This window comes from Amblyraja radiata, chromosome X (assembly GCF_010909765.2).
Source record: "Amblyraja radiata isolate CabotCenter1 chromosome X, sAmbRad1.1.pri, whole genome shotgun sequence".
Taxonomy (NCBI): Eukaryota; Metazoa; Chordata; class Chondrichthyes; order Rajiformes; family Rajidae; genus Amblyraja; species Amblyraja radiata.
This window is the reverse complement of record NC_045999.1, coordinates 6,931,967-6,946,247: the sequence shown is the minus strand read 5'-3', so window position 1 is coordinate 6,946,247 and position 14,281 is coordinate 6,931,967.

Below are 14,281 nucleotides of genomic sequence, written 5' to 3'. Positions count from 1 at the left end.
TTTATCAGTTTTTTACTTGCATAATTTCTTTGCACTTTGTGTATTTTGTAAGGGGAAATGTCGGAACGATACACTTTGCTTTGACAGATTGCCCACCGTGTGTTTTGCTGTATTCAGCACTAGTATTGCTGAAACAAAGTTTGCAGCATGGCTTTGAAACTGGGTGTCGGAACGGGGCGACACACCACCCTGATGAGCCGTGAAGCTCACTAAAAGGTCAGTCGGCCTAAAGGGCCTGTCCCACTTAGCTACCGCCGGCATCATTAACTGACACCAGATCAGTCCACCAGATATAATTCGCGGCATGATGACGTGTTGACGAGCGGCGTTTTTTCAAGTGTCGTAACATTATTTTTGTCGCCGCAGGATGTTGGAATGTTCGAAATCGTTTGGCGACATTGATATGACGCCGGCAGTCGCCGAAATAAAAAAACGGCAAGTGCGACAGGCCCTTGAGGGTTTCTGCGGACAGACACAAAATGCTGGCGTAACTCAGCGGGACTGGCAGCATCTCTGGAGAGTGGGCGACGCACCCATTCCTTCTCTATAGAGATGCTGCGAGTTCCGCTGAGTTACTCCAGCATTTTGTGTCTATCTTGGCTTTATATCGGCCTCTGCAGTTCCTTCCTGCGCTGGGTTTCTGTGGGTTGGATTTGCATCCCCTCTGCGTCTGAGTGAGGGTAAATGGAAGTGAGCTTGCTCAGGATGGTTCGACATGAAATTAGTGGTATATTGGGAGCTTTTTGGTCATTGTATTTGGCAGCTGAAGATCAGAGCAGCAGAGAGCAAAGGGAGTTGTTCGGATGTAGGTTAAACAAAGCTCTGAATTCTGCCTACAATCCCCCTTTCTGGTTATTTTAAACTCTGGCACAGTTTTTTTATTTACTTTAATTTAAATATATTTCAAGATCTTGAACTTGCTTGGGCGGGGAGTTTAACATCCAGGTCACTTTTTTTTAGAAAGAATTGCAATAACCTAGCCGTGGTCTTTCACATCCCATGGGAGCGTTTTCCTTTCCTGGGTCAGAATTGTGGGATGGAGCCCAGGAGGTTCATTCAATGTTTCCACTTGGTTAAGGGCCTGTCTCACTTAGGTGTCATTTGCGCGTCATTAACAAGACATCCTAAAAATTGGTTGGCACGTCGTGACGCACGCTTGGTGCGTGATGGCGTATGCAATGACGCGCAGCGCCCCTGGATTTTGCCATGCCCAAAATCCTTGCGCGCCACCTGCGTGACGTATCCCTTGCACATGCTGACGTACTGATGGCGTACGCTGGCATACTGACGGCGTACGTGTAGCGGGTGGTGACGTATAGTGACGCACGAACATTGCCTATGCTAATTTATTGAGCGTCGCCGGGCGTCAACGTCCGTAACCATGCTCTGCCCGTACGCCGTCGGCGCGTCATTTGAGCGCCGCACCACGTGACCACCCAGATATAAAGCGCGCGTGGTCTTGAAAATTTTTCACCATAATATCTTTGATTTTCACTGGGAAATCCTTGCCACGGAGATCGGACTAAGTACGAATGACATTGCAAATGGCTGCCGAAAGAAGCAGGGCCCTCAAGAGCACTTGGCGCGCGACTGTCGTACTGCTAGACGATTTTCGCGCGTCAGTCACTACCAGCCTGTCGCGTAAATGACGCGCAAATGACGCTCAAAAGTGGGGCGGGCCCTTTAGTTTTCCCTTGTACTGGACTGACCTGCTAATGTAAAATCCCCACCACCTTGATCTCTTCGTCACACCCGTGGATATTTCATGTTACAGAAAAGTGGATGTAAACCACAAACCTCAGAGGTTGAACGAATCATGGTTCTTTTGTTGATGTCAGAGACTAAAGAGTGATTTAAAAAAAAAAAATTTAAGACGCTTTATTTCTTCGTGATGTCGGGGATGGGAGAAGGGAAAGACTGTAACATTCATGGAATCATGATATCTTAACTTATTGAAATATTTTCCATTGTGCAGTTTACAAATTATTTCATTAATAAAGCTTAAAAGATGCAGCAAAAACACTGCTTTGTGTGGTATGTGAATACAACCCTCACGGGGTCACACAGCATGGAAACACTCCTTCCACCCAACTCAACCCAGCCTCATTTAAACTTTAATTTAATAGGTCATATGTAGGTTAACACAGGGTCAACGGTACAATGAAATGTGTTTGACAAGACAACGGATCACCTCAACAATAATATTACACGGATAAAATAAGCTAAAAATGACATTGGTAAGGTAAAAAGACAATGATAAAATAATCAACATATGATGTGAATTGTGTTTATGAGTCAGTGGCCTGATGGTAAAAACTGTTCTTAAGTCTGGTGGTACGTGCAGCCATGCTCCTGTATCGCCTGCCTGACGGTAACAAGGAGAACAGTCTGCGTTCTGGGTCCTATAGCTAATCCTATCTGCCCATGTTTGGTCCATGTCCCTCCATGTACCTATCCAAATGCCTCTTAAATATTTAAGAAGGAACTGCAGATGCTGGAAAATCGAAGGTAGACAAAAGTGCTGGAGAAACTCAGCGGGTGCAGCAGCATCTGTGGAGCGAAGGAAATAGGCAATGTTTCAGTCCAAAACCCTTCTTCAGACTGATGTAGGGTGGGGGGGGGGGGGGAGTTTGGGGAGGATGGGGAGAAGAAAGGAAAAAGGAAGAGGAGGAGCCCGATGGCTGAGGGAGAGCTGAGAAGGGGAGGAGACAGCAAAGGCTACCAAAAATTGGTGAATTCAATGTTTATGCCACTAGGGTGCAGACTGCCCAAGTGAAATATGAGGTGCTGCTCCTCCAATTTCCAGTGGTGCTCACTCTGGCCATGGAGGAGGCCCAGAACAGAGGGGTCGGATTCAGAATGGGAGGTGGAGTTGAAGTGCTGAGCCACCGGGAGATCAGGTTGGTTAATGCGAACCAAAGCGGAGATTTTCGGCCTCTTAAATATTGTTATTGTACCTGTCTCAACCATTTCCTCTTGCAGCTTGTGTAGGAAGGAACTGCAGGTGCTGGTTTACACCGACGATAGACACAAAAACACTACAATAACTCAGCGGGACAGGCAGCATCTCTGGTGGAGGGAGATACTGCCTGAGCTGCTGAGTTACTCCAGCATTTTGTGTGTGACCTCTTGCAACATGTTCCATATACCCAGGTTCAGGAATAGCCATTAAACTTGGCTCAGACAAAACTCTGAACATTAATAGCCCATTATCTGTTATTTGGACTTTATCAGTTTATTTATTCATGTGTGTGTATATATTTATATAATGGTATATGGACACACTGATCTGTTTAGTAGTCAATGCCTACTATGTTCTGTTGTGCTGAAGCAAAGCAAGAATGTCATTGTCCTATCAGGGACACATGACAATAAACTCACTTGAACTCTTTCTAATCCCACAAAATTCATCAGAAACCTTCCAAAGACACACCAGAAGCTACCTTTCCCCAAATAATCTGTAAAGCATCCAAACGTTCTATCTGGGGTTAAACTGACACTTTGCAGAATTATAGGAATTGTTTTTCCATCAATATTCCCCATTGTAATTTGCAGTGTCAGCATCCTCTATTTAAATTAGCCACACCAGCTGGTGTAATGAGGCCAGTTTCTTGGGGCCAGTTTCTGGAATCCCTGCATCTTGTGTATTAAAAAAACGTTTATTCATCATCCAGGCAATTTCATAATGAATATTAAATAATGCTGCTTAAAAAAACCGAATGCAAATGCGGGGATTACAGCTCGTAATTAAATCAAAGCTTTAGTTTTAATGACCTAGTAGTTTAATTGTTTAAACAAAATTCCCATTGCATATTATTTGCAATGCACAGTTCTAATTAGGATAAAAAAAAAACAACTTGGGAATGATCAGGAGTAAAGTACACCCAGAAGGCGTGTCGGGGTTTGAGATGAATGGGTTGCTGAAGTTTGAATTGTGAAGGGAAGGCATTTGGCCCACTGCATCAGGTAAGAGTAGATGCAGAGTTGGCCTCCAACATAATCAAGGACCACTCCCTCTTCTCCCCTCTCCCATCTGGCAAAAGGTACAGCTGTGTGAAAACGCACACCTGCAGATTCAGGACAGTTTCTTTCCAACTGTTATCAGGCAACTGAATGGTCCTCTCATCAGCCGAGTGCGGTCTAAATGCTTCATCTGTGGACCGGCTCGAATGTAATCATGTGTATATTTTTTGCACGTTTATTAATGTTATTAGTATTTGAAATGCGCGCTGGCTGTTAAGGCAAAGTTGCTTCGGTGGAAATGACTTGACTGAGGTGAGTTGAAGGGCAAAGGAGAAATCTGCTCGGGATTCTGTAAGTGTCTCTCTGCGCCTCTCTCTGCCTCTCTGTGCCTCTCTGTTTCTCTCTGCCTCTCTCTGTCTCTCTCTGTCTCTCTCTGTCTCTCTCTGTCTCTCTCTGTCTCTCTCTGCCTCTCTCTGCCTCTCTCTGCCTCTCTCTGCCTCTCTCTGCCTCTCTCTGCCTCTCTCTGCCTCTCTCTGCCTCTCTCTGCCTCTCTCTGCCTCTCTCTGCCTCTCCCTGTCTCTCCCTGTCTGTGAAATCAGAAAAGTAGAAAGCTCTTCTCCCGACATGTGCTGTCCACCCAGATACCAACCATCTGGAAAGATCCAATATATGTCCGAGTCAGAGCTGGAAAAGAGATTCCCTTCAGATAGACACAAAAAGCTGGAGTAACTCAGACTCTGAAGCAGGGTCTCGACACGAAACGTCACCGATTCCTTTACTCCAGAGATGCTGTCTGGCCCGCTGAGTTACTCCAGCTTTTTGTGTCTATCTTCGATTTAAACCAGCATATGCAGTTCCTTCCTACACATTCCCTTCAGTCTGCTCTGGCCTTCTCTGTAAGTATTTCTTCCTTATCTCCATTGTCATCTCCTTGCGATATAATATTAATATTTTATGTCCTCAACTCACACTGGTGTTAATATTATATTATCTGTTCTCCGACTGTGAGTCTGCCTGCTGTTTCTGCCATTCACTTGAACTGATTGCCCCTCTATTCTCTGATCTGTTTATCTACTGTGCTTCTCTCCCTCTTTTCTCTGTATACATGCCTCTCTCCTCTTGTCTGCCTTGTCTCCTCTGTGTGCTTTCTCCTCTCATGCTTACACCGTGTTTGTAGGTGATACTGAAACTTACTGAGTTTGTAGATCACACTAAAATAGACAGTGTTGTAGACAGTGAAGAGGGTTATTAATAGTCATACAGTGTGGAAACAGACCCTTCGGCCTAACTTGCCCATGCCAGCCAACATGTCCCATCTACTCTAGTCCCACCTGCCTGGCCCATTCCCTCTAAACCTGTCCTATCCATGTACATGGGTCATTGTTTCTTAAATGTTGCGATAGTCCCTGCCTCGACTACCTACTCTGGCAGCTCATACCATACACCCACCACCCTTTGTGTGAAAATGTTACCCCTCAGATCTCTATTAAATCTTTCCCCCTGCATCTTAAAACTATGTCCTCTGGTTCTCGATTTCCCCTGCTCTAGGCAAGGGACAATGTGCGCGTATCCGATCTATTCCTCTCATGATTTTGTCTACCTCTAGATAAGATCACCACTCATCCTCCTGCGCTCCAAGGAATAGAGTCCCAGTCTGTTCAACCTCTCTCTATATAGCTCAGACCCTCGGCTCCTGGCAACGGAGCAGAACGTGGGCCTTTTTTTCATCCATTTCCGTAACCGGACCCGACCCGACCCGCAGTGTAATCAACGTTGCGGGGGAACAGTTCGTGTTAATAAATTAAAATTCTGAAAATGAGAAGATTTTTCCCAAAGAACTTTTATTTTTACAAGGATGTTTCCGTCTCCGCACTAGTATCTTTGCTCCGCTATGGGATCTATGGTGCGGGGACGGAAGCCGGTTACGGAAATGGGGCTGAAAATTACCCATGAATCTGCCCATGACCGTACTACATCTTTTTCATTGAGTGGTCTAGCTCGCTATAGGATCTTTGGGGTAGACTGTATGGAATGAACTGCCAGGTGAAACTGCGGGTTTAAGGAATGAGCTGCAGGAGGAGGTAGTTGAGGCTGGTACCATTAAGGAAGCAACAGACCACTTCATATAAAAGACCTTCATTTTGTGGGGTTATAGTGTGGGGGAGGGTCTATGGAACGAACTGCCAACTCAATGCTATTCGCCTCAATCCCTGTGGCAGTGAACTCCACACTCTGGTCACGTTCGCAGGAGGTAGTTGAAGCAGATTCAATAACATTTAACAGACATTTGGAGTGCGTACATGGATTGGAGAAGTGCAGAGCGACGTGGGCTAAAAGCAGGCAAATGGATCTGGATTCGATGGGGTGTCTTGAATAGCATGGACCCGCTGGGCAGAAGGGCCTTTTTCTGTGCTGCATCACTCGATGACTCTCTGCCTCATTCACAGTCCCACAAGGAGTGTTTGGTCCAACACATCCCCAGCAGATTAATCAAATCAATAAAGAGACATATGATCACGTTCTATAATACAGAATAAAGAGCAATTGATGACGGAATACTAAATACAGTTCGGCAGCTGCATCATTAACTCATTCTCAACCCTCTCTTTATTCTGACAATTTGTGTTAAAAATTCTGTCTTGGTTTTCAAAATAGCTTTGATGCCATTTCATTGTGTGAAACATTTTGAAGTGGTGTAGGTATCACAGGCATATAATTAGCCGTGTTCCTTTTTAAAGTTCCTTTGTGCTGTTTGGTGTGTAGGTGCAATCTCATAAATAGCCTCCCCACACCAACGCACCAGTCATGTGGTAGGATTTCATGCATAGTCTTTGGGAAGGGGGAAGGTGCCTTAATGCTGCCTAAGGAGAGGCAGCCAGCACCCACACAACCCAGGCCATGCTTTCATTTCACTCCAACCATCAGGAAGAAGGTACAGGAGTCTGAAAAACCAAGAGCCAAGAGATTTAATTGTCATGTGTCCCTGATAGGGCAATGAAATTCTTGCTTTGCTTCAGCACAACAGAACATAGTAGGTGTTTAAGAAGGAACTGCAGATGCTGGAAAATCGAAGGTACACAAAAATGCTGGAGAAACTCAGTGGGTGCAGCAGCATCTATGGAGCGAAGGAAACAGGCAACGTTTCAGGCCGAAACCCTTCTTCAGACATAGTAGGCATTGACCACAAAACAGATCAGTGTGTCCATATACCATTATATAAATATATACACACATGAATAAATAAACTGATAAAGTGCAAATAACAGATAATAGGCTATTAATATTCAGTTTTGTCCAAGCCAGGTTTAATAGCCTGACGGCTGTGGGGAAGTAGCTATTCCTGAACCTGGGCGTTGCAGTCTTCAGGCTCCTGTACCCTCTACCCGAAGGTAGCAGGGAGATAAGTGTGTGGCCAGGATGGTGTGGATCCTTGATGATACTGCCAGTCTTTTTGAGGCAGCGAATGCGATAGATCCCCTCGATGGTGGGGAGGTCAGAGCCGATGATGGACTGGGCAGTGTTTACTACGTTTTGTAGTCTTTTCTGCTCCTGGGCGGTCAAGTTGCTGAACCAAGCCACGATGCAACCGGTCAGCATGAACACGAGCATCATCACCATGATGAAGAACAGCTTCTTCCCGACAACCATCATGCTCTTTTAAACACGCCAAAGCACCAAACTATAAACTGGGAACAGTCTTGGACACTCCCTGGCAGCATCCAGCAAGCAGGCAGGCAAATGAAATGCGGCATAAATGATGCATGGTGCATTCTATTGCACAGCCATCCCCCCCCCCCCGGCCACCACATGCAAACCTTCTCAATCCCTGCATGTCACGTGCAAGCAGATCCGTGTTGTGTGAGATTCCCTGTCTCACCCCAAAGGGCAGAGCTCACACCGACACTCCAGCGATGTACTGTGAGAGAGGTGCCTTCTCCCAGATGTGAAGTTAAACCAAGAACCCTCTCGTATGGGTATAAAATGTCCCACAGACACAAGCTTTTCACTGTACATAGAAAATAGGTGCAGGAGGTGGCCATTCGGCCCTTCGAGCCAGCACCTCGGTACACGTGACAATAAACTGAACTGAAAAGAACAGTGGATTTGTGTTGGAGTGAAGTGCAGATGCTGGTTTAAACCATAGATAGACACAAAAAGCTGGAGTAACTCAGCGGGTCAGACAGCATCTCTGGAGAAAGGTGATGTTTCGGGTCGAGACCCATCTTCTGTCTTCCGTCTTCAGACTCCAGTCTGAATAAGGGTCTCGAACCGAAACGTCACCTATTCCTTTTCTCCGGAGATGTTGTCTGACTCGCAACGTTATTCCAGCTTTTCGTGTCTATCTGTGGCTATGTGTGTTCCCTGCCAACCAACCCGCTCTAAACCTCCACCCTGTTCTGATGCCCTATCCAATATGGTTCTGATGCCCCAATCCATGTGGAGATGGGGACTCCCTCCGCCAGAGCCCAGCCTGTGAATGCGGAGCAGAACAACAGACAGCCAACCATGTCATATCTGGGTGCCCGCTCTACCACCCACCAAATGGAGCTCTGTCTGGGCCTGGCAGACGTTGACGCCAACAGAGACAACGTCCTGGCTGCTCAACACCCAGCTTGAGATCTAACTATTCCTTTGGTTTATTTATGTTTTATTCACAAGAAGATCCAATACTCCTCCTCGAACAACATTACAACAGTCTATACAACACCAATTTGGCCGGTACAGTGTACCAGCACCTCTTAAACCATTAGAGGTCATTATTTTGTTTAACAGCCTCGTTACATGTATGTTTATCAAAGGTGCGTAGTGGTACAAACAAAATGTGTAGGAAGAAACTGCAGATGCTGGTTTACACTGAAGATAGACACACAAAGCTGGAGTAACTCAGCGGGTCAGACATCATCTCTGCAGAAAATGAATAGGTGACGTTTCAATAGACAATAGGTGCAGGAGTAGGCCATTCGGCCCTTCGAGCCAGCACCGCCATTCAATATGATCATGGCTGATCATCCCCAATCAGTACCCCGTTCCTGCCTTCTCCCCATATCCCGCTATTTCGGGCCGAGACCCTTCTTCAGATTGAGTATCGCGATATAAAAAGTAAATAGACAAATGAGAGATATGCAAAAAGCAATGATGATCAAAGAATCATCTATAAATAAATATTTATGCCTATAAATAAAACACTGCATTAAACAGAGTGTGTTGGGTAGTGCTAGTGTACGGGGTGAATGCTGGTCGGCACGGACTCCGTGGGCCGAAGGGCCTGTTTCTGCGCTGTATCTCTAAACTCTAAAGTATAGACGAACTCGGGCTTTAGTTCAATTCTTAACTAAAGAATCAAAGATCGTCTGTAGAACAAACACCAATATGATGACGACTTTCTAATAGAGCTGTAAAGTGACGCTACAGAAGTATATCAGTATCTGCAAAGCAATCTAGGACTTCCCACTGATGTGTAAACAGCCCTATAAATTCCACTCGTCATTCACTTGGCACATGATCCCAACAGGGTTGGTGTTGAGCATGTGACGAATAGTCTCTCTGTTTTACACTGCTTTTTATTTGGTTATGTCTAGGGTGTTAACACTTAGTCCCGAGGGTATTCGTATCTCTCAAACTATTGTAGGGGCAACACTCTGTGTGTAGTTTCTGCTGCATGCGTTTGCTGGTGGAACTTGTTCAGAGGGTATCTTCCCAGCCTTATTTAATTTTGACATTGATTTTTGTTTTTGGAGCATCTCCATGGATTGTCACCTTGTCGTGGTGGAAGAAGCTTGTGTGGACCTGAGGTCCTTGGTTCTTCGTTTCCTGGCCCTCCAAAATATTCCAAATGGAATTTAAACTGGAGGTGGTGGAGGGAGGACTTAAGCCAGAAAGTTTTCTTGGCTTCTCAGTACTGAGAGCGATGCCGTCTGGAGCTGCGCTCCTGGTAGGGCCACCCATGGCGGTGAGGTCGAGGGGGAGGTCTGGTCCCTGACAAAGAGCAATCCAACCAAGACCTCAACGGTGGAACAGGCGGAGGACGATGGCTGACCTTAGTGGAGCGTCACAGCGGCTGGGAAGGCGGATGAAGGCTGCGGCAGAAAAGGGTCTCCGGTCGTCTTGGACTCCATGCCACTGGATCCTGACCCAGATCTGTCAAGGACTGTGTGGTGGCTGTCTGTGCACCAGTCTCCCCACGTTAAACAAAGTCACGCACAGGCGTCCTCCATTTAGGGAATGGCCCTATGGAGAGGAGAAGACAGTCATACTCGTTTCAAATGACCGCCGATGATGATTTTTGGAGTTCAGTTTGAATTTCCTGAGGTTTTATGATCTTAAAGGGTTATAGGGAAGTGTTTATAGAGCAGACGGTGCAGGTACATTGAAAATTGAATCACATGTAGATAGGGTGGTCAAAAAGGCTTTTGGCACATAGGCCTTCATCAGTCAGAGTCTGAAGACCTCAGTCTGAAGAAGGGTCTCGACATGAAGTGTCACTCATACCTTCTCTCCAGTGATGCTGTCTGTCCTGCTGAGATACTCCACCATTTGGTGTCTATGCCCCCCCCCCCTTGATGTGATCTCCCTCCCCTGCACTTAAGCCCTGCCCCCTCCCAAATCCGTCTCCTTATAAATTCCTACGATAGACACAAAGTGCTGGAGTAACTCAGCGGGACAGGCAGCATCTCTGGAGAGAAGGAATGGGTGATTTTTCAGGTTGAGACCCTTCTTCACACTATACATTTGCCCCCTCCCCCCATTCCCTGTTTTGGGGAGGGGTTTGCCTGCAGTGGGAATGGGACAGCCAATAGTCTGAGGAAGGGTTTCGGCCCGAAACGTTGCCTATTTCCTTCGCTCCATAGATGCTGCTGCACCCGCTGAGTTTCTCCAGCACTTTTGTGTACCTTCGATTTTCCAGCATCTGCAGTTCCTTCTTAAACAGCTCCATATACCTGGTGCGTGGAGTGCAGGTAGGTTGGGGTGGGGTGGGGTAGCTTGGGTTATGTTGGGAGGGGACGGCTGTTGGGCTTCATAAGAACCACTAGCCTCTGCTAGTGACATCAAACCACTGTCCAGACTGAGGCCGATGTAATCCTGGCCTCTTTCACTTCACTTCCTCTGTCACAGTCGCAACTGCTGTGGGGTAATAATGATAGAGGCTTGAAATACTCCAGATTGCAGGTTTGAATTGCCTTTTCAAGCCCACGTTCCACTGAGTCTGACACAACCTAGCATTAGGAGGTGGAGCGAGGTGAGGATGTGAGCTGCATCCATTGATGTTCTAATGACTGGGTGAGTCCCTCAGCATTCAGAGTGCCGGTGACGTGAAGGTATTGGTGTGTTGGTAAGAAGCTGGAGGGGATTCAAACACGCACTGGAGAATAATCCACAGAGTGTGTAGGAAGGAACTGCAGATAGACACAAAATGCTACAAGGAACTGCAGATGCTGAAGATAGACACAAAATGCTGGAGTAACTCAGCGGGACAGGCAACGTGTTGGATAGGAATGGGTGACGTTTTGGGTCGAGACCTTTCTTTCAACTATTTGCTAGTGTCTAATATAATAATATAATTTAATTTAATTGACACACAACCAAGGTCTAGAGAACAATTCAGAGTCAGACAGCAGAGAAACAGGCTCTTTGTCCAAACTTGTCCATGCTGACCAAGATGACCCATCTAAGCTGGTCCTATTTGCCTGCGTTTGACCCATATCCCTCAAAATCTTTCCTATCCACGTACCAGTCCAAATAACTTTAAACTGTTGCCAACTGTTTCCGGGGAGGAAGCGGCCGTTCCAGACACTCCAAGGCCGCTGAAGAGTGTTCTCCCGACACCGGAGTCCCATCATCCGGCGAGAGGGCCTGTAATATCGGGCCGCTCTTGTGGCGACTGTGGAGGCCTCAAATAGGCCCCAACCACGGGGTGAACATAGAGGGAGAGGACTGGACTTTGCTGCCTTCCCTCACAGTGGGAACCATTGTGGGGGGATGTTTTTATGTTCAATGTTAAATTCTTTCATAGAAACATAGAAACATAGAAATTAGGTGCAGGAGTAGGCCATTCGGCCCTTCGAGCCTGCACCGCCATTCAATATGATCATGGCTGATCATCCAACTCAGTATCCCGTACCTGCCTTCTCTCCGTACCCTCTGATCCCCTTAGCCACAAGGGCCACATCTAACTCCCTCTTAAATATAGCCAATGAACTGGCCTCGACTACCCTCTGTGGTAGAGAGTTCCAGAGATTCACCACTCTCTGTGTGAAAAAAGTTCTTCTCATCTTGGTTTTAAAGGATTTCCCCCTTATCCTTAAGCTGTGACCCCTTGTCCTGGACTTCCCCAACATCGGGAGCATTCTTCTTGCATCTAGCCTGTCCAACCCCTTAAGAATTTTATAAGTTTCTATAAGATCCCCTCTCAATCTCCTAAATTCTAGAGAGTATAAGCCAAGTCTATCCAGTCTTTCTTCATAAGACAGTCCTGACATCCCAGAAATCAGTCTGGTGAACCTTCTCTGCACTCTCTCTATGGCAATAATGTCCTTCCTCAGATTTGGAGACCAAAACTGTACGCAATACTCCAGGTGTGGTCTCACCAAGACCCTGTACAACTGCAGTAGAACCTCCCTGCTCCTATACTCAAATCCTTTTGCTATGAAAGCTAACATACCATTCACTTTCTTCACTGCCTGCTGCACCTGCATGCCTACTTTCAATGACTGGTGTACCATGACACCCAGGTCTCGCTGCATCTCCCCTTTTCCTAGTCGGCCATGTTGTGCTTTATTTTTTATTGATGTGCTGCAAATGGCAACTCAAATTTCACTGCACCAGAAATGGTGTATGTGACAATAAATGTCCTTTGCCCTTTGTAGTACCTGTCTCCACCACTTCTGTTGGCATCTTGTTCCATTAATTCACAAGAGCACGAGATAGGAGCAGGAGCAGACCTGCTAAGCCTCTCCTGTTGACCAATATGATCATGGCCAATCTTCCCCTGGCCTCATCTCCACCTTACTGCCAGTTCCACACAGCCCTGATATCTGTCCCAAAATATATTGACCTCCACTTTAAATACCTCTAACGATCCTGCTTCAGACTCTGGTGGAAATAATTCCAGAGGTTAGACTGTAGAGATACAGTGCGGAAACAGGCCTTGTTTCTCTTGGCCAGCCGACTGCACGCAAGCCAGAGATGAGAACAGAAGGTGTGAGACATTGTCTTGTATCGTCTGTCATCGGGCAGGCGGCTCAGAAGCCTCACACTACCAGGTTCAGGAACAGCTAATTTTCTGCCATCACCAGCTTCTTGAACCAACTAGCAGAACCATAATATTTAAGAAGGAACTGTGCAGATGCTGGAAAATCGAATGTACACAAAAAAGCTGGAGAAACTCAGCGGTTGCAGCAGCATCTATGGCTGAAGTCTGAAGAAGGGTTTCGGCCCGAAACGTTGCCTATTTCCTTCGCTCCATAGATGCTGCTGCACCCGCTGTGTTTCTCCAGCTTTTTTGTGTACCTAGCAGAACCATAATCCTATCTCAACAACACACCACTATGGACCATTCTTGCCCACCGAATCCCACAAAGGAGAACGTGCAAACTCCAAGCAGTGTGCAGTGGAGGTTGGGATTGAACCCACGTTGGTGGAGATTTGAGACAGTGGCTCTCCCAGCTGTGCCAGTGTACAACCCTACACTGCTGTCGTTTCCGGTTTTTAATGTTTACCTGAATATTGAAGCAAGCTGGATGAAAATGGAAGTGACTCTCAAATAAATTCCCTGCATTAAAATGTTAACTAAAGTGACCTTCCAACAGCTGAAGGTAGACGAAAATACTGGAGAAACTCAGCAGGTGAGGCAGCATATATGGAGCGAATGAATGGGTGACGTTTAGGGTCTAGACCCTTCCTCAGACTGAAGAAGGGTCTCGACCCAAAACGTCACCCATTCATTCGCTCCATAGATGCTGCCTCACCCGCTAAGATAGACAATAGACAATAGGTGTAGGAGTAGACCATTCGGCCCTTCGAGCCAGCACCAAAATGCAGAGTTTCTCCAGCATTTTTGCATGCCTTCGATTGTTCCAGCATCTGCAGTTCCTTCTTAAACATTCCAACAGCTGAGATGTGCTATAATATCAACAAAAAGAGGAAATGTAAAATTTTAAAACAATTCTGCATTGGAATCAATCCGACTTTCATTTTTAGGCCTAGTTCCAAGGAAAGCCTCACTCTAGCCTAGTAGATGTAGTTGCCATGGAAACCTGTGTTGGTGCTGGAATCAGCTACACAATTAAAAGGCTCATACAATATGCTCGGATTTTGTAAA